The sequence below is a fragment of the Scyliorhinus torazame genome, chromosome 11 (genome assembly GCF_047496885.1).
Source record: "Scyliorhinus torazame isolate Kashiwa2021f chromosome 11, sScyTor2.1, whole genome shotgun sequence".
NCBI lineage: Eukaryota > Metazoa > Chordata > Chondrichthyes > Carcharhiniformes > Scyliorhinidae > Scyliorhinus > Scyliorhinus torazame.
In genome coordinates this window covers 43,081,061-43,103,229 of record NC_092717.1, presented here as the reverse complement: position 1 = coordinate 43,103,229, position 22,169 = coordinate 43,081,061, and the positions used below count along the sequence as shown (strand labels likewise).

General features: G+C 48.5%; 1 protein-coding gene across 31 annotated transcripts in view; it reads right to left on the bottom strand.

The window, feature by feature from the left end:
- Positions 1–22,169, bottom strand: part of rims2a (regulating synaptic membrane exocytosis 2a) — a 1,580,193-nt gene that overhangs the window by 594,456 nt on the left and 963,568 nt on the right. The window lies entirely within an intron of this gene.

The window sequence follows — 22,169 nt, the reverse complement described above, 5'->3', positions numbered from 1 at the left end:
GAGGGGCCCTCTTTTTCAGGCCTTCCCACATCACTGTTCGGGCCCCCTCCCTTCCAGGACCCTCACACTTCACACCCCAACCTTTCGGAGGCCCCTTCATCCCCGCCCTGTACCCTCCCATCCTTCATATATCCTTCCACTCCTCCTTTCATGGGCATGGCCCCTCGCCAGCCCTATTGGCACTGCCACCCTGGAAGTGCTCCTGCTTTGCAGTGTCACCTAGGCACCTTGGCAGTGCCAGAGTGGCAGTTAAAAGTGACAGCCTGGCAGTGTCAAGGTACCCGCATTCAAGGGGGAAGGCCAGAAGGCCACCCTGCCCTGTCCCTGAACACCCAGGGGTCTCTGGTGGCCAGGGAGACCCCACAATCGCCTTTCCACCTGGTCCACGTTTGTGTGGAACTGTACTGATCAGCGCCCAGCTGGGGTCTCGCTGGGGATCCCGGTAGATACCGAGATGCCCGATAGATCCCGGTCTGCACGCCTAAGCAAGTTTTAACCTACTTTGTCATCCCACCCATTGTGGGCGGATCCTGATCACAGAGCCTCATGAGAGCTGGGTAGATCTCACAAGGCATACTGGCTGTCGGGAAGCCCTCAGGATGTCTCCCCTGGCATCTATCGGCCATGTCGCTCTCCCGTTCGGCCACAACGCTGCCGGTAGATCGCACCCAGAATTAATCTCTATTTGGAAAGGCAGGGATTAATCAAGAACAGTCAGCATGGTTTTGTAAAGGGGAGGTCATGTTTGACCAACTTGATGTGAAATTTTCCAAAGAGGTGGTCAGTTGTGTAGATGAGGGCATGAATTTGACATGGTCTACTTGGACCTCCGCAGGGCTTTTGATAAGGTCCCACATGGGAGGATGATGTTGAAGGTAAGAGCCCATGGAATGCAAGGAAATTTGGCAAATTGGATCCAGAATTGGCTGAGTAGCAGGAAGCAGAGTGGATGGTCGAGGAGCGTTTTTCTGGCTGGAAGCCTGTGTCCAGTGGGGTCCCGTGGGGATTGCGGTTGTGGTTTATATAAATGATTTCAATTTGAACGTAGAAGGGTTGATCAGTAAAGTTCACGGGTGATATGAAAATTGGTGGGGTGGTAAACAGTTACGAGGAAAGCCTTAGATTACAGGAGGATACAGACGGGCTGGTCAGCAGCAAATGGAAATCAATCCGGAGAAGTGTGAGGTGATGCATTTGGGCAGGACAACAAGGCAAGGGAAAACGTGATGAACATGGGGAGCACAGAGGATCAGAGGGGCCTTGGTGTGCATGTACACCGGGCCCTTAAGATAGCAGGGCAGTTGGATATAGTGGTTAAGAAGGCATATGGGATACTTGACTTTATTAGCGAGTCATAGAGTTTAAGAGCAGGGAGGTTATTCTGGAACTGCATAAAACGTTGGTTAGGACACAGCTAGAGTATTGTGTGCAGTACTGGAATCCACATTAAAGTAGGGATGTGACAGCATTGGAAATGTTGCAGAGGAGATTTACCAGGATGTTGCCTGGGCTGTAGAGTTTTAGTTATGCAGAGAGATTGGATACACTTGAGTTGTTTTACTTGGAGCAGAGGAGATTGAGTGGGGGGACATGATTGAGATGTATGTGCCGTGATTCTCCGAAATCCCGGCCAAGTTTTGACGACATCAAAACCGGCGCGAACGACGCCGGTGTCAGCGGGCTTCCAGGCCCAGGCATTCACCCCTTCCTAGGGGGCTAGAATGGCGCTGGTGTGCTGTGTGCTGTCCTGGCACCGAAAGCCGGCCTGCCACGGCCGGTGCGGGCCGCGCATGCATGCCTGCCAGCGCGGGTCCCCGCATGCGCGCAACGGCCGTCTCCGCGCCGGCCCATGGGCAATATGGTGGAGCCCTACAGGGGCCCAGCGCAGAGGAACATAGGCCCCCCCCCCAGAATAAGCCGCCCGCCAATAGGTTGCCCGGATAGAGGGGCCTGGCCACCGTGGAGGCCCCCACTGGAGTCGGCTCCCCCTGCTCCACCACCAGGACAGCCCCCGCAGCCAGAACGGCGAGTTCCCGCCAGGTAGGACCATACGCAAACAACGCCGGCGGGACTGGGTGGGCACTCGGCCTGTCGAGCGCGGAGAATCGCCGGGGTGGGCCGCTTTCAATGGCCCCCGACCGGCGCCGCGACGACCGCGCCGGCGCAATTGGCACCGATTCTCCGGTCACCGGAGAATCATCGTGCCGGCGTCGGAGCGGCGTGGCGGGTTTTGCGCCCCCCCCCCCTCAGCGATTCTAATCACGGCCATAAAGTTTAGAAGGTTAGAAATAGAATAGACAGAAAGGAACTTGTTTTCCCCATGGTGGACGGATCAATGACCAGGGGGATAGATTTAACGTAAGGGGCAGGAGGTTTGTGCGGGATATGGGGAAATAGTTTTTCACCCAGAGGGTGGTGGGAGTCTGGAACTCACTGCCTGAAAGCGTGGTAGAGGCATGGACCCTCATGACATTTAAGCAGTATTTAGCTGTGCACTTGCGATGCCATAGTGTACAAAGCTATGGATGAAATACTGAAAAATGAGATTAGAATAGTTAGGTGGTTGCTTTTGACTGGTGCAGGCGTGATGGGCTGAAGGGCCTTTTCTGTGCTGCAGACCTCTATGAGTCATCATAGAAATCATAGAATTTATAGTGCAGAAGGAGGCCATTTGGCCCATCAAGTCTGCACCCGCCCTTGGAAAGAGCACCCCACATAAGATCACACCTCCACCCTATCCCCGTAACCCAGTAACCCCACCTAACCTTTTTGGATACTAAGGGCAATTTAGCATGGCCAATCCACCTACCCTGCACATCTTTGGACTGTGGGAGGAAAGCGGAAAACCCGGAGGAATCCCATGCAGACACGAGGAGAACGTGTAGACTCCGCACAGACAGTGACTCAAGCCAGGAATCGAACCTGGGACCCTGGAGCTGTGAAGCGACTGTGCTAACCGCTGTGCTACCGTGCTGCCCACATATTCCATGTCTACGACTAACAGTTACACAATGGTGGTCAATGTAAAGGTCAATGTACCTTTGCAGGACAGATGAATCGCTGCATTAAAAGCACAATTACATTACAATATACCATCGAATCATGACACATCAATGTGTCAAAACATTTTACATTCATCTTTCAGAATGTTCCTGACTCCCCTGCAGGCTTTCCATTTTCTTCACAAACCCTCAAACTGGGTGTGCTTTATATAGGCTTCCAAAACTCTACATCACCAAACAAAAATGGTGCAGTGGAGCAGATCCAACTTTCACCAGCACCCCCCACCCCCAATCCCCCCCCCTCATTTAAAACAGGAATCCAACATTGGAGATGGGTATGTGTTTTGCACACTAGGCATTCCTGGTCTGCAAAAGGGCCAAAGGAAAATGCACAGGGTCAGGAATATGGAGGAAAATTGGTTTTCCTTCCAAGAGAAGTCAAAGTGTAGCCATTTGCGCACTGAAACGTGCCTGCACACTCAGCTGAAAATACAGCTCGAGGATACAAAATTAGCTGGAAGCACAGAAATGTTTTGCAAATTAAGTTCACTTTATGGTGTTTTTGTAGCTGCAGCAGTTTCCCATCTAGGGTTCAAATGAAGCATTTATTGCATACCGGACTGGTGCTACCACCATGCAGCATCCTCACATAACTTGAGACTCTGTGGCTAAAGTTATTCGGCAGGATACCTCATCGCCAGAACGTTAGAACAAGTACCAAGATGTAGCTTGGCTGGAGGTGAGAAGGGCCCACACTCCGACCCTGCCTGCACGCTTGGAGTCTCACTGCCTCCACGCACTGCGTTTGAAGTAGCCATGGTGGGGAAGAGGTCATCTTCCATCTTGCTCTGGAATATGTCTTTGCAAAGAAGTTCTTGAAAGAGTTGCAAGAGTTTATGTCAAGGTCCATCCCAAGCAACTCTGCAACATCAGACTCAGTGTGCTACGAGCTGTTCCCAGAGATGCACACGGAGATAAAAATCAATTTTTTATTGGACCTGCACCAATTCTCGCCCACATGATTCTTAGTCTAGTGCCCGGAGAATATGGTACCCGGCCCGTTAATAGGGTGCAAATGGGTCTTAATGACCCAAGTTCATCCTCCCACTAACACGGGACACGAACCTCGATTCCGATACCAGCGGAAGGCCGGAGCATAGGAACGGGATCGGCGTCTGCTGGATTATCCACCGCCTGTAGCGGAGTTCTCGATGCGGCGGGGGATCCAGCCCCCTATCATGTGCTCTAACCTCTTATATGGCACCTTACTGAATACCTTTCGAAAATTCCCTCCTGGTTCCCCATTCACCATGTTGAATGTTACATCCTCAAAGAACTCTAAAAAATCTGACAAACACAATGTTGCTTGATTGTATTATGAATTTCGAAATCTCCCGCTACTACCTCCTTAATTACGGATTCCAGCATTTCCCCAGTGACAGATATTAGGCTAACTGCTTTCTGTCTCCCTCCTTATTTGAATAAAAGTGTTAGATTTGAACTTTTCCAATCTGCTGTGACTTTCCAGAATCTAGAAATTTTGGAAGATTACATCCAATTCATCTCCTATCTCTGTAGCCACTTTGTGTAAGACACGAGGCCATCTCGTCCAGTGGACTTGGCATCCTGCAGCCCTATTAGTTTTCCCAGTGCTGTTTTTTCTGGTGATTGTCTTAAATTCCACACCATATTTTGTTGCTACAAGAAAAGAGGTATGAGGTAGAGAAGGGGATCCAGGGTCCCTGAATAGTGATGGTGAAACTCTGGGCATATTCGAACATGTTTACATGTTCCAGGCTATTTCATCAGTGGTGGTATGAGCACAGGCAGCTCAGAGTGTGTTTCCATACCATACTGTTCATCCTAGATCAGAGAGACATAATCAAATTGCTCAAGCAGTTGACCTCTGAACTTGATGGCATTCTGATGAGACCTTCAAGCCCAACATGGGCATACCAGTGTGGAACATGCCATGTTCCAGCACTGGAATTCTTGTTGTGGTTGCTGAGCAGCTGATCGTTGAACAAGTGGAAGTTCTTCCTGCTAATAAATCTCAGTGGGTCATCACTGGCTTTCTGATGGATACCTGATTTCAATTCATGATGCCCTGCAGCTTGGGGAATTCAGCGAGGGCAGCAAAACACACTGCTCTCTTTATCTTTCAGGCACCATCGGTCTATAATTGAATGTACTGCCCAGCTCTGGCAAATAGGGCATCAGTAACCTGCGAGATGCAGCGGTGCACTGCCATTTGTCAGATGCTACAAGGTCCTCAGTTGATCCTTGGAAGAAGCTAGTAGTTCAAGGTCACAATGACTTTGGCAGTTACTGGCGGGGCATTAAAACAAATGCATGGGTTGTGGGTCTCACTGGTTAGACCAGGATTTTTTGTCTGCCCCTAACTTTCCATGAGAGGGACGTGCTAAGTTGCATTCTTGAACCATTTCAATGCATCTAGTGCAGGTGCAGCCACAGTGTTGATGGGAAAGGCGTTTCTGGATTATGATCCCACATCAGGATGGTGTGTGGTTTGGAGAGTAACTTGACGATGGTGGTGTTCCCATGCATGTGCTCTTGTCCTTCTAGGTGATAAAAAGTGTGGGTTTGGAAGATCTGTTGAAGGAGTCTTGGTGAGCTGCTGCACTGTACTCTCTCTCTCTATATATATATATATATATATATTAAAAGTGGTGGAGGAAGTGAGCTTTTAAGTTGGTGGATAGGGTACCAACAATCAGGCTGCTTTGTCCTGGATGGTGTTGAGTTCCTTGAATGTTGTTGGATCTGCCCTTATCCAGGAAAGTGGATTTGTGAACTTGAGTCTCATAGATGATGGATAGGCTTTGGGGATTCAGGAGATGAGTTATTCACAGGATTGCTGGCCTCTCAGTAGTCTCGGCATTTATATGGCTAGTCCAGTTCAGTTTCTGGTCAATGTTAACATCCAGAATGCTGATAATGAATGTTCAGCGATGGTAATTCCATTGAATATCATGGGGAGATGGTTAAATTCTCTCTAGTTGGAAATGGTCATTGCCTGGCACTTATGGAGTGGGATTTACCGATCACCCCTCCACGTTTTTTTGACGGGGGAGGCGGCCTGCCAGCAGGATCTACCAGTCCCGCCGTTGTCAATGGGATAAACCCTAGCATGACTGCAGAGGAAACATACAACAGGAACCACATGACTAAAAGGGTGATCACTGAGCAAGTTTGCTGAAGATTCAGGTTCCAGGACAGTTCTGGGTTCTCCCTTCTGTATGCATCAGCAAGGGTGTTGAGGATGCCAGTAATTGCTGTGCCTTGCATAGTGTGCACTGGAGGATAAGAGTTACAGGACGAAGATGGTGCCGATTACTGTTAATGATGAGATGCCTGATGTAGCCAGGGTGCATGCCAAAGAAGCCCACGACAGGCTTACACAGGCAGGTTTCAGATAACTGGCATGCATTGAGTCATAAGACACTCCAAACCCACACCATCTGCAACCCCCCCCCCCCCCCCACACACAAATGATCCCCACAGTCAGAAATCCTTAAGGCTAATGTCTATTAGAAGTTTGGGATGCAACAATGGAGATGGCAAGAATGGAAGGCTCAAAGTCCTTTAAAAAAATGAGAAGTGGGAGCGTCTTGAGCAGACTCTCCATTTCAATTTGTTCGGTTACCATCTTCCCCCTCCTGGTTAATTTGCATTTCTTTCTAGTCAAGAGCTGGAGAAAATTTAGCTGCACTCAATGAGTCATTGAATGGATGAGACGTCCTATCATCCTATTTATACTGATAAACTGAGTGCGCTGGTCATTGGTTAGGTTTAGCATGCACTTGGTTGCCTGCCGCATCTGATTTTTCGTGAAGGTGGCCTCTCTTTCTACAACTAATTTCTAGAACTGTCCTGAGCCATGAAGGGTGCAGTCATTCTGACACAAATAGGGTCCCTGTAAATAGAGATCCTTCCACTGAAGGGCGGCATCAGCTCATTGTTTGGGAAATAGGAGGCAGGGTTCCAATGTTGCTAAGTTGAATAGTCACGGCAATTCTGCTACAGCAACCACTGGGTTCACAACCCGTTGCCCCCACCACGTGTTCAATTAAAATTTCAGTCAAGGAGTGGGAAACAGGGAGAATGTTCTTTTCTTTCATGAGCAGTTGAATACAAATTTTACTCGTCAACTTGCCAAGTAATAAGGAGTGTTCAAGATGGGTGGAGAAAGCTGTTGTTTTGTCAACTGCTGTTTTGTTAGTTTTCGTTCTGGTGAATAATGAAAATATGACACAAATTGAAATGGCCAAACAGGAAGGAAAGAGAAACATAAAAGTGTTGAAAAGATGTAGTTTTTAGTTTTATCATCTGAGGATTTAAAATGCTTAGAGACCCCCTCCGATACTTTATCGTAAATCATAATCCATTTGAAATAAACATACTCATTCCTCTGTTAAATTTAATGAAGGGAGAAGCTTGTTCTGAGCAGGTTAATCCATTTTAGAACATCACCAACAGTAATTTTCAGACTAAAGAGTTAAATAGTCAATGCAGACTTTGAAATGTACCAGAACATTACTGCAACAAAAAAAATGTGTAAAATGATGACAGCATGCTACTGCAAAGTCAAACTGACATCAATACACATTCCTCTTGAATACGAAGTATGCCTGAAATGATTTAAAAGTTAGGCAAAAGTCAGCATAAAATGCTCAGAGGTTGAAAATTTAAAGTCAAATCTTAATAATACAATGCAGTTTGTGGAAGTTTTCTTTGGACCCTGAAAAAAGCCCATACATCACTAATTATCTTTGTAGGAGCATCATTTATTCCTGATAAAGTTGGAACATTTCATTATGTTAAAGGTGCTTTGTAATTGTAAGTTGTTGTTGATGTTTTCATTATACACCATTATCAAGAATGCCAGTCGATAAGTTCTATCTGTATTGTGTTCCAACTAAGAGGACACCAAGAGGACTACTTTCTAGACTAGGGCCAGTCAACTAAGAGGGTGTTGTGGAAAAACGCTGACAGCGGGATTCAATGCCCATATTGGATGAGTTAGTTCCAGGAGTTTATCTTTAGTGATAGCATTGCCTTGCCCCATAGTGATATCATGGCATAAGCATTGTTCACAACTCTTGGTGGACTGCAGCAAAGGATGAAAGCAGAGAAACTCCTGTACTGGTCATCCACTGCAGCTGCCAAGCAGGATGCCTTGGATCCTCCTTGTCTATGGGATCATGCAGAAACAACTAAGAGAATGGGGGAAGCAGCACACACCCTCCTTCCTCCATTATAATCAAATTATTTTGCTTTGGTTTACCTGTATAAAATGTAACCTTTCAGCTTGGACATACCCGAACAATGAGCAGTCTACTACACTACTAATACTACGCAGACTCCAGTCCCTGAAACAGAACAGGTGATGAATGTAGAAAGAAAAAAAGCTGGAAAAACTCAACAGGTCTGGCAGAGTCTGTGGAGAGAGAGAGAAGCATAGCTAATGTTTTGAGTTTGTATGAACTTCTACAGATATGGAATGCATTCTTCACATTTTAATCTTGCAACATATACACAATAGTATTAAAGACTGATATTTTCCAGAGTTATCAAAATAGTTGATATACAGGGAGGCAACTTCGATTGCCCCGAAAACAGGCAAGGGTAATTCATGTCTGTTGTTTGCGATATAAGCAGCAACTTCCAGCACCCTGTTTATTCCAATGATTTCAGCATCTAACCAGTGATAAATTGCACTTTAAGCAATCAACACCATGGACTGCACTGCTTAGATTACCCTGCATCTCTTAAAGGGGGCATACATTTGTGGCTTGATTATTTGCTGGCGGTTGTACTGGAAGTGAATCTGACCAGGGAAACCCTGGGAGAAAGTGAGTTCCTTATCTTTTGGTTGCTGCATTGGAAACTTGAGTAAAGGAGATGGAAAGGAGGAGAGAAGTCTTGTATCTACAGATGGCCTGAAAGCGCACCAGACACATGGTCAGAAAGCAATGGGAGTAGATATTGGTGATATCAATGCCAGGAGTCAGGTCCTGGGGACCTGATGCACTGTCTAAAGGAATTCAATAACTTCAGGTTATAGCCTACAAATTCAACTTCAAATACTGCACCATTAGCCTCCGGCACTCCTCAATTCACAAGACCCAACCACCTTTCAAATAATCTCTACATCAATCAGGATTCATATCTAATATTTTTATGCTCCACCACATTTAGTACTGCTGCGAGCTTCACACCCACATCTCACAGCTTGAATACATCGTCAGCTGTTCAACATGACAGCCAAACAGATTACACAATGCTCGCTGACACAATGGCTGGAATTCTCCAGCCGTACGAAGCCGTACGATTCTCTGGTTCAGCCAGCAGTGCACTCCCCGCCTCTGGGTTTCCCAGCAGCATATGGTGGCTTCAGTGGGAATTCCCATTGACTGTGGCTGGAACAGAGAATACCCACCGCCAGCGAGTGGCAAGCCTCCTCCTGCCAAGGGGAAACACGCAGTTGGGAGACCGGAGAATCCCGCCCAATAAATTTGCTCTTGCAGGAAAAGGTGCCAAACAACCAGATGCAGCAGAAACTAACCAGACAGGAGCACCTGCATGTCCTACCCTCTAGGGGAAACAATATTCATCATTACCGAAGTGACTATCACTGTGGCCATGACCAGCACAGGCCTGAAACCATCAAAGGTGGCGATATCCTAGGGAAGCATGGTGGCACAGTGGTTAGCACTGCTGCCTCACAGGGCCGAGGTCCCAGGTTCGATCCCAGCTCTGGGTCACTGTCCGTGTGGAGTTCGCACATTCTCCCCGTGTTTGCGTGGGTTTCGCCCCCACAACCCAAAAGATGTGCAGGCTAGGTGCATTGGCCACACTAAATACTGCCCCTTAATTGGAAAAAATTAACTGGGTACTCTAAATTTATTTTTTTAAAAGATGGTGATATCCTTATGGAATACCCTCCTAACATTCCACTCCCCCTCATTTTGCAAACTCCTCGGATATACAAGCTGCAGATGGTGTAAAAATGCACCCCTTAATTCCCTGTACCACAAACATACCATTTTGCCTTTTTCCTTTCAGACACCCAAGAAGCTCAACCTGACCAGGTAATGGAAGAACAGCAAGAAGACAGTGACGATGAAGGTTTGAAACTTGCAGCCTCCAGCTCAAGTACTGACACTGCGTGTCATTTAAAGGATAGCATGGAGGTCAGATCTGCATGTGGTTCGACCCCAGCAATGAGCGGCCAGGCCAGGGAGCAAGGATAGAGCCCGAGCCAACTTGATGGAGGACAAAGTCACACAGGAGTTCTGATGCAGAGAACTCAGATGTGGACTTTGAAGGAGGAACCTACAGAACAAGGTATGTACAATGAAATGCTTGGTGCATTTGGAAGCATGCCAGAAAACTTACATCCAATGTAAAAGAGAATGGACATGTCCAGCACCACTTTGGCACAGGACTTTTTTTTACAGAGTTTAGAGCCCATTTTTTTCAAGCATGGAAGTGGTGATCAATTCCGTTTGCATACTTGTGATCCAACCATGAGTCGCATCTGATGGGAATATTGGAGCTTCCAAAGCTGCACAAGCAGCAACCACCTAAGGTCTGGGTGCTGTAGAGAGACAGTATTCACATCCCCCCCCCCACCCCTGCCAGTGCCTTTGCTGATGTCTGTTGGTCAGCCAGCCCAGACTACCGTCAGCCATGTGCAGTAATTAGGCAGTGTCTGATAGCCAACGTTTAAGCATTCATTGCAACACAAGCAGCCTTTATTAAAAGTCTGGGTGCTGCAGTGGAAACTCATACTGAAATCATACAAGGTTAGCTTGCTGCCATGTAAGCTTAGACTGATTTAATGTGAGCTCAGATTATTGCCATCATGGCTGTGGGTACCAGTGTTCAAAATGGTTTACAGCAGTTCTGTCCTGCAATAGATTACTAAAATTGCTGGGGTAATGCCTCAGAGGAGTGACAGTGGATCCATGAAGTACGACTCTACTGTTTTCTTTCAGGATGACAGCATTCATGTCGGCACCCCTGCCACTGAGGTGCCTTTTATTTTTGCATTGTGGCCAGGAGGATGCTTGTATGATTTGGTTGAGCTCTTCATGAACAGCTCACCAGAAAGGTCGCATAAGCAAATGAGACATCCAAAATATGTTCAAGGACCTTTGCCTGAAATTGGACTACTAATATTCAATAAATACATCTATTCAACAGGAATAAGGCAACATAAAAGGACATTTTTATAGCACTTATATATTACAAATTTATATATTATAAATCTTTTTTGATTTCCCCAGAAATAAGAAGTGTAGTTCAACAGCTTCAGAGAATCACCAAGATATCCCGCTATTGAAGGGATCTGGGATAATGAACCAGTTAATCACACTTCACATATCACCAACGCCCTGGGATCAATACCTCATTTCCACAGCAGGCTCATTCTGTTCAGCTTCTGAATGGGATTCATGGTCTGGCACCACTTCCACTGTCTCACTCCTTTTGGAGTAGGAGCAATAGGAAAGAACAAAACAAACCACATCACTGACATCACTGGTTGAATTAAATGGGAAGAGGAATCTAACTAGAGGGAGTGTGGGGAACTGGAAAGAAATACATTCCGACTGGGAAACAAGATGGCAATCTACTTCCTACTAAACAAAAAGAGGCTTTTAGGGATTTGACATTAGTTAAGTAGGTTTTATCTATAGTTGTTATATGCTGGAGGGCAGCAATGAGTTTGGTGTCAATTCATTGCAGCAATTGCTGTGTTTCACTGTACAATTCGCTGACGGAAATAATCCCAAGGACAAAGCCTCAGGCCAACAATATAAGGTATTCACATGTTCACTGCAGTTGAGTCTGACAAAAGCTTGTTCAAACATGAGGATATTTTTATTTTAAACCTACCGTGATGATTTGCAATTTTTTGCTATTCATGTTGGTAGATTCTATGAATGTAGGGATTATTTTCTCACTATATCAAACAGGTAGACATTCAAGTCACTTGTATCATTGTTGATATATATTTTTGAAGCTGTAGATGATGTGTAAAACAAATTGCTAAAGGTATTTTAATTACAAAAGGAATTTAATTCCAGTTCACCTATGAAAACTTACTGTTGTTGATAACCTCTGTTATTCAACTTTGAAACGTATACCACATACATCAGGACAGAAATGTTTGGCCAAGACAATATTAATGTTGATTCATAGAATATTGCAAAATGCACAACAAAAATTGATATTGCAGTTTCCTGGCACTGAACTATCTTTCCTCACGGGACAAGGTTTTTGTAACACACCTGAGACATTCTTTGTTTGTTGACCAAATGACTTTCTAAGCATTCTGCCTCGGCAGGGGCAGGGCGGGGCGTAGAAGACTGGGACTTCCCGATTTTACCCCATCACCCTCCACAAAGGTGATAAGAAACGCTCAGTCGTTTACAAAAGAACCAGCGAAGACAGACACAACTGGCCTTTCTGATGTGAGTCTTCACAATGGGTGTCGGCAGGCTATTCGATCATGATGCACTGTAGGAGCCAAGTTCAAATCTGTCTTCACTTGGCATCCACACCTGTACTTTCAAGCAATAACACCGAGCTAGTGATACCAGCAAATTGAGTACAGAATAGAACTAAGACATTTTGTGTACTGTGCTCTGTATAGCCCAATGCACATTACACCCAATGGGTCACAACCCCTGCTGCAGAGCAAAGCAAGCAGAAAATTGGGGTTCCAACATTACAGCTCTATTTCACCTACCACGGCTGCGAATGTCCCACTCTGGGTACAGAACCTCAGTAAATTATCTCCTATGTATGAATAGTGTGGGCCATCAAGGGAGCTTCATTTTTATTCAAACAAATAGTCATTGGGTGTGATGTTTGCCTTAGGTACAAAGCACTTCTGGTTTGGTTGGCACTGCTTTAAGAACCAGGTGAATTAAAATTTTTGGTTTTACTAATTATTCATTACTCTGGGTTCAAGTTCAGAATCACACCACTGGAATGAGAGAAAAACTACATACAAAGCAAATGTGAATCGATTGAATCAATCAAAAGTGTGCGTGTGGTGCAGTGGTTAGCACTGGGACTGCGGCACTGAGGACCCGGGTTCGAATCCCGGCCCTGGGTTACTGTCCGTGTGGAGTTTGCACATTCTCCCCATGTTTATGTGGGTTTCACCCCCACAACCCAAAGGTGTGCAGGTTAGGCGGATTGGCCACACTAAGTTGCCCTTTAATTGGAAAACAAATAATTGGGTACTCTAAATTTCTTTTTTTAAAAATGTGTGCGTGATGGGAGTGCAGGGACTAAAGTTAGAAAACTTCTGGGTAGCTGCAAAAGACATCTCAACCCATCAACAAATTTACCAAGGCTGAATGGGCAGGAGATTAGGGAAAAATAGCCAGGTTGAGAGGAAAGGAACCTCTTTGTCTCACCATGTGTCTGCAGAAAAGTGACGCTATAACGCATGACCTAGCCTCCTCTTCAGTGACTGCTGAGATTGTGGTGGTTTGCCATTTTCCTCTGTGTCACTCTACAGCACCCAATCCATAGGTCGGTATTGCAACAAGATGATTTCGGGCCATAGCTGACTGTCAGTGCATGCCAGGCTTCATGGCAGCCACAGGATGTCTTGGTGGAGCCTGGCATCCTACCCTCAGCTGATTGAAACCATGAGAAGCCAGGTTACTGCAGTCATCCCTAAGTGAGTTTGCCAAAATCCACAGAAATGATTGGTGGCCGTGGATTACCCTGGCACGCTTCCTTTCACACAGTACAATGTAAAGCATAGATTGCTGCTATTAGGATGCTTCTGAAAAACCTTCCACCATAAGGTTGGACAGGCATTTACATATCCTGATGATGTTACCATGTGCCTGTTGCTGAAGCAATCATTGGCAAGAGATTTCCACCAATGTCTACCGAAGGTAGGTATGCAGCTTTTCTTTGTAAATGTTGAGCACAGACCTCCTCGTGGGCTATCTAACCTGCCTGACACCTTTTCACTTGATTCCCTTTACATCTGAACGTGCCAACTTGTTGGAATTGTGGAAGGAACACTTCTAATGCAGGACTGTCAGACGCATTTTATATAGCCAGTAACATGAACGCCCTGGGACTTTGCATGAGCTGCATTCAACCAATGTTATTAGAACACACTGACATAGAAATATGTACATGTGTTCTATATTTTTGGATGTAAAACAAGTGCAATATATACAATTTTGGGGGCATGAGGTCCTGCGCCTTATCTGTGCCAACAGTATGGCCATCACCATATGGGTCCTCACTGTTTTTAAGTGTAGCTGAAACACACTTAAATTGGATCAACTTAAATATGCAAAGATGTTTCTTGCATTTGTTCTAAGACCTTCTGCAAACTCTGTGAAAAACTATGTGAAGTGTGCAATGTGCAAATTAGTTAATCCAGTTCTGCATGGTCTAAGTAGCCTTAAAAAGAACTGCTGGAGGTTGCTGCAGAAATGGTGAGGAAAAGAGTTCCAGGGCACTGGCTCAACAATCCCTGGATTTTGTTTCACCCACCTCCCAGGACACCCCACTGAAGAAGCAGGCCGACATTTGATCCCTGGTGTCAGGCAAGCTTCCTGAGCCTCGAGCCTAACTATAAACTCCTGGGCGAGGAGTCAATTGTTGAAGCGGGTGCAATTCTCTTGATTGTAGGATTTGCTGAGGGAACTGCTGTAATGTGTACATCGACCCATGGTCAGCAATGGTTAAAGCTTACAAATTCTTGAGGTGCCTGTCATCTTCCCCTTGTTCTCTATTCACTGACCAGAGAAAATATCCTTTCACAAATTACTCACTGCAGAGCTCTACATGTTGCTCCTCTCCCAGAATCATATCCACTCACTTACGTTGCTGCTGCTGCGCTGCACACCAAAACTCCCCAATTTTCCCGTCCCTCTCCCAATCAAAGCCACAATACCCCTTACCCCAGACTCCCTTACGCCCATGAAAATGTTGTCCGTGGATTCTTATTTCCTTGCCTCAATCTTCAGAGCACCCCCCAAACCACTGAATCTCAATCTCTCATCACAATTGCCTGCCCCAACAACCCACTGCTGAGCCCCAGTTACTTACCCCATTCCCAATCACCTGTCCCCATTCCTCACTGGACAAATCGCCTACCCAACATCCACTGAATCCCAATCACCCGTCCCCACACTTGAACCCCAACCTCCAAACCTTAATCGCTTGTCCTCACCCGAACACCCACCCACCCCGAATCCAAATCTCCTGCCCCATTCCCACACCTCGGGCGGGATTCTCCGCAATCAGTGCGATGTCCGCCGACCGGCGCCAAAGATGGCGTGAATCAGTCCGGCATCGTGCCGCCCCAAAGGTGCGGAATCCTCCTCATCTTGAAAGGCCGAGCCCTAACCTGGAGGGGCTAGGCCCGCGCCGGACTGATTTCCGCCCCTCCAGCTGGCGGGAAAGGCCTTTGGTGCCCCGCCAGCTGGCGCGAAACTGACTTTGCCGTGTGGCGCATGCGCGGGAGCGTCAGCGGCCGCTCACGGCATCCCCGCGTATGCGCAGTGGAGGGGGTCTCTTCCGCCTCCGCCATAGTGGAGACCATGGCGACGGCGGAAGGAAAAGAGTGACCCCACGGCACAGGCCCGCCCGCGGATCGGTGGGCCCCGATCGTGGGCCAGGCCACCGTGGGGGCACCCCCTGGGGCCAGATCGCCCCGCACCGCCCCCCAGGACCTCGGAGCCTGCCCGCGCCGCCTTGTTCCGCCGGTAAGAGAGGTGGTTTGATTCTCGCCGGTGGGACAGGCATTCCAGCAGCGGGACTTTGGCCCATCGTGGGCCGGAGAATCGCCTGCGCTGCGCGATTCCCACCCCCGCCGAATATCCGGTGCCGGAGAATTCGGCAACCGGCAAGGGCGGGATTCACGCCAGCCCCAGGCGATTCTCCGACCCGGCGGAGGGTCGGAGAATCCCGCCCCTCAAGTCCCAAAATCCTGTCCCCACTTTCCCACTATGTCTCAATTATCTTCCCCGCTCTCATCCCCCATCACTAAGTTCCAGCACCCTGTCCGCACACAATTCCATTCCAGGTCCCAGTCATCTGCCCTCATCAAGTTCCTATCACCTGTCCCCAAGACAACCTCCAGTTTTAATCGCCTGCCTAACAACCCCTTCCTCCAACTCCCAACTACATATTGACTCGGTCTTCCCTCCTCGAGGCAGATCTGCTTGAGACATTGGGGGTGATTCTCCTAGCCAGCGCCGGGCCGGAGAATCGGCGTAACCGCGCCACGACGCCTACGCGCGATTCTCCGAGGTGCGGAGAATTGGCGCCATTTGTGCCGGCGGGTTTGGCGCGGCGCTGTCCGCGGGCCACTGGAATTGGTGGGGCCGCCGATTCTCCGACCCAGATGGGCCGAGTGGCCATGCCGATACAACAGAGTCCCGCCAGCGCGTTCACCCCTGGTCGCTGCTGGCGGGAACTCTGCGGGAACGGTCAGGGGACGGCCTGTGGGAGGGGGGGGGGGGCTCATTCACCGGGGGAGCCTCCGATGGGGTCTGGCCCATGATCAGGGCCCACCAACGGCGGGCCGGCCTCTCCTCCCCCCCCCCCCCCCCCCCCCCGGGCCTACTTCCTAGCACGGCCGGCTCCTGAATACTGACCCCATGTTGGTCGGGGCCGGCGCGCTAAAGAAGTCCCCCAAGCATGCGCATGTTGGCGCAGCCCAACTGCGCATGTGCAGGTTGGCGCGGCGCTAAGGAGGCTGGAGCGCTGTGCTGGCCCCCTATGAGGGCCAGAATCTGCCGTACCCGGGCCCGGTTTGCCAGATTTCATTGAGCATGAGAGAAACTGGCTGGCCAAGATATAGCGTGGCACCCTTCCCGCACTCACCTTTGCATACTACAAAGAAGCTGCTGTCTTCTTTTGTGCATGGACTTCAGAGACCTACCCCAGTCCCGACAAAAAGATTGGGCAAATGTTAAACTAGTGGGCATTCAGCAGATATTCAGCCTATATCAGATTCGCTGACTTCTACCATCCTCAACATACGGTGCTAAGAAGAGTAAAATCATCTTTAAGGGTGTAGTTTTAATGCCAGGAATTATTTAAAGTAAGTTTTCTTTTCTGTTTAAGACAACATTTCATTAAAGTAGTTGACATGCAGATTTGCCTGAAATTTCCACAGGGAATTTCCTGACCTCCTCAATAAATTCAGTAGAATATCAATGGAATCATGGTGGAAGTGGGAAAATTGTCTGAAACATACATAGAAAATAGAAGCAGGAGGAAGCCATTCGGCCCTTCGAGCCTGCTCCGCCATTCATTCTGATAATGGCTGCTCATCAAGTTCAATACCCTGATCCCGCCTTTCCCCCATATGCCTTGATCCCTTTAGCCCCAAGAGCTACATCTAATTCCTTCTTGAAATTACACGTTTTGGCCTCAACTACTTTCTGTGGTAGTGAATTCCACAGATTCACCTCTCTCTGGGTGAAGAAATTTCTCCTCACCTCAGTCCTAAAAGGTTTACCCCTTATCCTCAAACTATGACCCTTAGTTCTGGACTCCCCCACCATCGGGAACATTCTTTCTGAATCTACCCTGTCTAATCATGTTAGAATTTAGTAAATTTCTATGAGATCCCCTCTCACTCTTCTAAACTCCAATGAATATAATCCTAACCGACTTAGTCATATGACAGTCCCGCCATCCCAGGAATCAGCCTGGTAAATCTTCGCTGCACTCCCTCACAATGGGCTAAACAGCTATTTGTTCAGCAGAACAAAGCCAGCAGGGCGGGTTCAATTCCCGTATTGGTCTCCCCGAACAGGCGCCGGAATGTGGCGACTAGGGGCTTTTCACAGTAACTTCATTGAAGCCTACTTGTGACAATAAGCGATTTTCATTTCATTTCCATAGCAAGAATATCCTTCCTCAGATAAGGACACCAAAACTGCACACTATACTCCAGGCGTGGCCTCACCAATGCCTTATAAAATTGCAGTAAAACATCTCTATTCCTATACTCAAATTCTCTCCCTATGAAGGCCAACATACCATTTGCCTTCTTTACTGCCTGCTGTACCTGCGCGCTGACTTTCAGCGACTGATGCACCAAGGTCTCACTGAGTATCCACCTCTCTCAATTTATATCCATTCAATTAATAATCTGCCTTCCTATTTTTGCTACCGAAGCGTATAACCTCACATTTATCCAAATTATACTGCATCTGCCATGCATATGCAAACTTACACAGCCTGTCCAAATTCCCCTGAAACATCGCTGCATCCCTCTCACAGCTCACCCTCCCATCCAACTTTGCATGATCTACAAATTTGGAGATAATATATTTAGTTCCCTCGTCCAAATCATTAATAGATAAAGTGAACAGCTGAGATCCTAGCACAGATCCCTGTGGTACCCCACTAGTCACTGCCTGCCAATCGGAAAAAGACTCACTTATTCCAAAATGACAAAAATGACCCCCTCTTTCTTTTATTCTTTCACAGGATGTGGGCGACGCTGGCAAGGCCAGCATAATTGCCATCCATAATTGCCCTTGAACTCAGTGGCTTACAAGACCATTTCAGAGGAACGTTAAGAGTCAATCACATTGCTGCGCATCTGGAGTCACAAGTAGGCAAGTTCAGGTAAGAATGGCTGATTTCCTTCCCCAAAGAACATCAGTGAACCAGATGGAATTGTCTGACAATCAATGGTAGTCATGGTCACCATTACTGAGTTTAGCTTTCACTATTATTTTTTTTCCCAATTAACTGCATGAACTGAATCCATGTCCTCAGAGTATTAGCCTGGGTCTCTAGATTACTAGTCAGTGACATTACCACTACGCCACTGACTCCATTCTTTTTTATGGATACTGCCAGTCTTCTTCCAATGTATGGAATTCTCTCCTTTCGACTTTTAAGATCACTTTAAAACCTCTTTGAGCAAGCTTTTCATCACCCTTCTTAATATCTCCTTTTTCTCAAAATCCATTGTGTTATTGTGTCTCTAAGAAGTGCCGTGGGATGTTATTCTATATGAAAAGTGTTACATATTAGTGCGCAAATATTTCGAAGGAACGTATTGAGCATCAAGGCGTACAAACTGCATAGTCAAATACTGAAGAGTATTTTGTAGCTAATTGGGCTGGTCTACCAATTTAATTGCCCCATTCAGACATCCTGGAAACACAACATGTCCAGCATACAGCAACATGGATAGAACTTTTAACCATTTTAACTACTTTGGGGTGTTGATAAGGAGCTAGCTAATGTGGACCTCGGATACCTGTCAGTGTCAGTGGAAGGTTGCTGAATTTCTATCCTTGGGCAAGCTGTTCTTCTGTTTGCTAAAGAGACCTGGCTGTTTAGTCAATAGACAGAACAAGATACATTGTTAGCACAGCACAAATATGAACTTGCTTAAGAAGCAAAATGGGATTTCATATTCTTGACACATGGCATGAGAAATTGAATTATATTTTAACTGCAAAACAGTGAATGAATCATTTAACTGCAAACATGAATGTCTGAATTAATTGAAATACTTAAGTTGCAGTTTGTTCTGTAAAACGGTCTGTACTTAACTTGTTCTATTTTATTTCAAATGGGACATTTACACAGTACATAGAAAAACTGATCTGAAACTTATTTATTTAGAAGCTATTTTTTCATCACTCTAGATTTTCAAATATCCTATTAATAAGTAATGGCACAGAAATGTCTTCATATACGCTCTGATCCATCGCAGCTGGTTTGACTATGGAAAAACAGGGCAAATGTTTGATAAGAGGAGGGAGGAAAATCAGAAAGGTGGGTCAATGTCAACATTTCCCGGAAGCAGATGAAATAGTAACATTGGAAGTGGCCTGGAAGCAATTTATCTTACACCTACTGAGCTGGTACTTGGCACAGAGCCACCAACAGATTTTTGTTTTTAAAACACGGATAAGATGAAAATGAACAGCGCCGACTTCCGGTTGCGGCTATGCCTAGGTAGGTTGCACGGTCAGCAGCTCCCGCCGATAACGGACTTCTGGGCCCTTTTAAGGAGCTCCAGCGGCACTTTGATGACGATTCCCGGTGTGGGAAGGAAACAATGAGGGTCCACCAGCACTGTATGGAGTGGACCAGGCGTGGGGCGATCAAAAAAGCAGCTTTGGAGAAGCGAGGAGAACGGGCGCGAAAAAGCAAGATGGCGGCTGGCGGAGATCAGGCAGCGTGGGCCCAGTGGTCACGGGAGCAGCAGGAGTTTTTAAGAAGCTGCTTTGCGGATTTTAAGGCAGAGATGCTGACCCCTATGAAGGCATCGATTGAAAAGTTGATGGAGACCCAGAAGATGCAGGGGACGGCAATCAAGGAGGTGCAGCAGAGGGCCTCTGATAATGATAAGATTCTGGGCCTGGCGGTTAGAGTGGAGGCGCACGAGGCGCTGCACAAAATATGGCAGGAGAAGCTGGAGGACCTGGAGAATAAGTCAAGGAGGCAGAACCTGCGGTTTCTGGGTCACCCTGAAGGCGTGGGGGGGTCGGATGCTGGGGCGTATGTGACACGATGCTGGGTACGCTGATGGGCGCAAGGGCTGTCCCGTGGCCCCTGGAGCTGGACGGGGCGCACAGAGTCCTGGCAAGGAGGCTGAGGGCGAACAAACCGCCGAGAGCTATGGTGGTAAGGTTCCACCAATTCACCAACAAGGAGTGTGTCCTGCGATGGGCGAAGAAGGAGCGGAGCAGCAGATGAGAGAACACCGAGATCCGTATTTATCAGGACTGGAGTGCAGAGCTGGCCAAGAAGCGTGCGGGATTCAACCGGGCCAAGGCAGTCCTCCACGGAAAGGGGGTGAAGATCGGGCTGTTACAATCGGCGAGGCTGTGGGTTACATATCGGGGCAAAATTCTTCGGTATCGGCGCGATGTCCGCCGACCGGCGCCAAAAACGGCGCAAATCAGCCCACCTCTTGACCGGCCGAGCCCTCGCCTTGAGGGGCTAGGCCCGAGCCAGACTGATTTCCGTCCCGCCAGCTGGCGGAAAAGGCCTTTGGTGCCCCACCAGCTGGCGCGGAAATGACATTGCCGGGCGGCGCATGCGCATGCGCGGGAGCGTTAGCGGCCGCTCACGGCATCCCCGCTCATGCGTTGTGGAGGGAGTCTCTTCCGCCTCCGCCATGGTGGAGACCGTGGCGAAGGCGGAAGGAAAAGAGTGCCCCCACGGCACAGGCCCGCCCGCGGATCGGTGGGCCCCAATCGAGGGCAAGGCCACCGTGGGGGCACACCCCCGGGGCCAGATCGCCCCCCCCCCCCCTGGACCCCGGAGCCCGCCCGCGCCGCCTTGTCCCGCCGGTAAGAGAGGTGGTTTAATCCACGCCGGCGAGACAGGCATTCTAGCTGCGGGACTTCGACCCATCCGGGCCGGAGAATCGCGGGGGGGGGGGGGTGCCGCACGGCGTAATTCCCGCCCCAGCCGAATCTCCGGTGCCAGAGAATTCGGGAACTGGCGGGGGCGGGATTCACGCCAGCCCCCGGCGATTCTCCGACCCGGCGGGGGGTCGGAGAATCTCGCCCCAGGACCGGCACCACTATTTCGACATGCCGGATGAGGCGTGGACTTTTATCAAGAATCGGGGGCGAAATTCTCCCCAAACGGCGCGATGTCCGCCGACTGGCGCCCAAAACAGCGCCAATCAGACGGGCATCGCGCCGCCCCAAAGGTGCGGAATGCTCCGCATCTTTGGGGGCCGAGCCCCAACATTGAGGGGCTAGGCCGACGCCGGAGGGATTTCCGCCCCGCCAGCTGGCGGAAACGGCCTTTGTTGCCCCGCCAGCTGGCGCGGAAATGACATTGCCGGGCGGCGCATGCGCGGGAGTGTCAGCGGCCGCTAACAGTTTCCCGCGCATGCGCAGTGGAGGGAGTCTCTTCCGCCTCCGCCATGGTGGAGAGCGTGGCGGAGGCGGAAGGGAAAGAGTGCCCCCACGGCACAGGCCCGCCCGCGGATCGGTGGGCCCCGATCGCGGGCCAGGCCACCGTGGGGGCACCCCCCGGGGCCAGATCGCCCCGCACCCCCCCCCCCCCCAGGACCCCGGAGCCCTCCCGCGCCGCCTTGTCCTGCCGGTAAATAGGTACTTTAATTTACGCCAGCGGGCCAGG